The sequence below is a fragment of the Capsicum annuum genome, chromosome 12 (assembly GCF_002878395.1).
Source record: "Capsicum annuum cultivar UCD-10X-F1 chromosome 12, UCD10Xv1.1, whole genome shotgun sequence".
Classification (NCBI taxonomy): domain Eukaryota; kingdom Viridiplantae; phylum Streptophyta; class Magnoliopsida; order Solanales; family Solanaceae; genus Capsicum; species Capsicum annuum.
The window spans coordinates 30,099,413-30,102,925 of NC_061122.1; the positions used below are offsets into that span (position 1 = coordinate 30,099,413).

A 3,513-nucleotide genomic window follows, 5' to 3' on the forward strand; every position below is an offset into this window, starting at 1 on the left:
ATATAGGGTGTAAATATGTTTGGGTTATGATTTATAAGTATAGATTCGTGGTTATTGATGATGGATTGCACTAATGCTTGCTTGATCGAGTTGGGATTTGTAGGTGAAAACCCAAATTCCCAAAATAGATTTGTGGGTGAAAATTTCAATTTCTAAAATCTCACATTATCCTTGAAAGAGGGATGTGAGTATAATTTTAGATCCTATATCATCCTTGAAAGAGGGATACAGGTGACAAGACATTAGTGAACATTATTTAGATGTAGGTTATTCCCTTTTTATTATCTTATAAATAAGGGTAGATTGAGAATTACCTAGGTCTTGGTTATCTTCCTAGAAATAGGGATGCCCAATTGAGGTATTCGGTGGATTTTCTTGCCACATCCATAGGGTATCCAAAAGGTTCCATGGGTGATAATATTGAGGTTTGGTTCACAAACTAGCATCAAGGAACACCTCTCCTAGCCTACCTATGTAGTCATTAACTAGAATTTGCATTCGATTGTTATGAACCTATGCATTATTTGTCCCTAGGAAGACATAATCCCAAGACTTGTCTCATATTAAAATCTTAGCCAAATTTGTTGCCTTGAATTGGTAGTTTGATTAGATTTTGGTAAAATAACCTTCCAAATCAATCACCCCTTTTTAATTGATGTATTTCATTTTGTTTACATTATTGGTATAACTTTAGTAGCTATTAACACCTATAGGATTAGAAAACTAATTCCACTCCTCAAGGATCCGACCCCAACTCATGTTGGGTTAATATACTTGACAATGATCGCCTTGCCCATATATCATGAAGTGAGTTGAACGTAATCAAAATGGTGCCATTGTTGGGGAGTGAAGCTTAGTTTTCACTTATGCGATGTTGATAGTAGCTTTGGGTTTACCCATAGTGGTTGTTATTTATTTTGGTTTTTGTTTTTGTTTTTTTTAGGTGCTTTCAATAATGTTCATGACACCATGAGTGACCATACAAGTAATGCTGAGACCTTTGATGGGGCCCTTGACGTCGAGGAGCAACTCCATGATGTTGGACATATGAGCGCTATCTATATCCTACCTAATCAAGGGGATGGGTATCCCACGTCACGAGCGTTATGTTGCACATGCTTCAAATAAAAGGTCTTTTTAGGGGGAAAGCTCATGAAGACCCCAACTTGCACTTGAAGAATTTTGTGGAAGTTTATGACTCCTTTGATATTTCTCACATCTCACAAGACTCCATACTATTGTGCCTTTTTATATTTTCTCTAATGGGTGAAGCGGTATTGTATCTATGATCTCTTCCCCACTGAGTCGATCACATCGTAGGATAAACTTATTGTTTCTTTCTTAGATCGATACTTCCCACCATCCAAGATGTTGCAATTTTTTTATAAAATCACCAATTTTCATCAATTGGATGAATAAACTCTATATGAGGTATGGGAGAGATTTAATGGGAAGCTCATGCAATGTCCCAACCACGAGGTCCCAAAGAAGATGTTTCTCTAAATATTCTACTAGGATTTGGATCAACTAAAAAAATCGTAGTGGATAATGCAGTCGGGGGGTCACTTATGAAGTTGTCTTATGATGTGGATTTATACTTGCTTTAGAAAGTCACAAAGCAAAATCGAGGATGGCATACCTGAGATACCGAGGTAACTAAAGGGTCTCCTACCACCTTCTATGTTGATAAAGAGCAAAGGAAGAGAGATAGAGAGAGATATGAAAACATGACTAAAATAAGGACAAAATTAGAGTTTCTAATGAAACATGTGATGGGTTCACCTACAAAAATGGTAAATGTCATGGAATTTATGGGCTATGATGAAGAAGAGGCGAAAAGGCTAGATAAAGAAATTTGGTATTTGGCTAACTATCCAGTGGGTTTCTGCTCAACCTATAAAAGGCAAGATGGGAACCAAGGTTAGACCAATCATCAAAGAGAACAGGATTAGGATGATAGGGATAGAGATCATGATTGGAGTGACAAAGAAAGGGAGTATGATCGATATGTGCCTCCCTATAATCGAGTAAAGGGCAAAGAGTCCAATTCCATTGATCCCTAAAAATTTAAGACCAAGGTTGTGTTAGCAAGTATCTTAATGAGAGTGGAGGGAACATACAAGATGGTCTGAGAATTGAAAGGCAACTTTTTACAAATCAACCAAATGGTTGTATCACACTTTGCCTTAATCAAGCAAAAAAAAGGCCTTGCTAGTGATACAGTTGTGAATCCATAAAATGACGCTCAAGTATTGGCCATAGTTACTATGAGTGGCAAAACCCTTAGTGATGTTGTGTATGAAGCTGAGAAAGAGACAAATATTTAAAAAAACAAATGTGAAGAAGAATCATGTAGTTGATACAAATGAAGAGACTCCAAAGTCTTAAGAAGGGAATGAAAAAAAAGCAATGATAAGTGAAGAAATGGATGATGAAGAGGGATATTCGAAGGTAGTTGAGAATGATGAACCGTAAAATGATTCGTTGCTCCCTCCATTCCCTTAAAGTCTCAAAAAGAAGGCGGATAATGCCAAATTTAAGACGTTCCTTGCTAAGCTTAGCAATTTATAAAGTAATATCCCATTGCTAGAGGCCATTCAAAAAATTCTGGGATATGCTAAGCTTATAAATAAGTTGATGTCAAAGATATGTCTTGTTGATGGTGAAACCATAGAAGTAACCCATGGGTGTAGCTCTATCATGACTAGCACTATAGCATAAAAGAAAGAGGATCTCGGGGCCTTTACAATTGCATCATAGGGACACACAAGTTTAAGAAAGCATTGTGTGACCTTGGTGCAAGCATCAATATCATGACCTATGCAATCTATTGGAGACTTGGGTTGGGCACTCCTACTCCAACAACAATGAGGCTATTGATGGCGAACCGGTCGGTTAGAGTTTTATTTGATGTTTTGGTGAAGGTGGATTGCTTTATTCTTCTGATAGATTTTGTCGTGCTTAATTGTGAAATCAACCAAGAGATACCTATTATGCTTGGTTGACGTTTCCTTGCAACCAGCAAGCTATTATTGATATGGAGTTGGGAGAAATGAAATTTTGGGTCCAAAATAATGAAGTGTCCTCTCAAGTACGTAAGACTAAGAAACAACCCATGGAACTACAAGTGGTGTCCGCCATTGATTTAGTGAACACGGAGGTGAATGATGGGTCCCTTGAGGATCCAACTTAAAAGAATAAAGAACGTCATACCGCAATGATAAATTAGGCACTAGGTGGGAGGCAACCCACCAATGCTACGAAAGTGGCCCATATCTATTATTTTTTATTAAGTAGAGTAGGTTTTATTTTTATTTGTGATTGATCCATGAAATCAGGGTGCTATAAGGTGTTTTGAATGATATTGAATAGGGGAAAGTATGAAAAAATTTGTGCAGTGGACTAAACAGGGTAAAATAGAGGATAAAAAATAACCTCAGTTATCACGATCGCGGCACCCTTGCTATCGCAATCATTGTAGTTGCGTGACCACATTCATAGAACTTGGACCAC

At 37.4% G+C, this 3,513-nt stretch overlaps 1 non-coding gene across 1 annotated transcript; it reads right to left on the reverse strand.

The window, feature by feature from the left end:
* Positions 1-1,375: 1,375 nt before the first annotated feature.
* LOC124889913 lies at positions 1,376-1,481 on the reverse strand. The gene has a single exon (XR_007048825.1). It is a non-coding gene; the product is annotated as a small nucleolar RNA R71 (small nucleolar RNA).
* Positions 1,482-3,513: the final 2,032 nt, after the last annotated feature.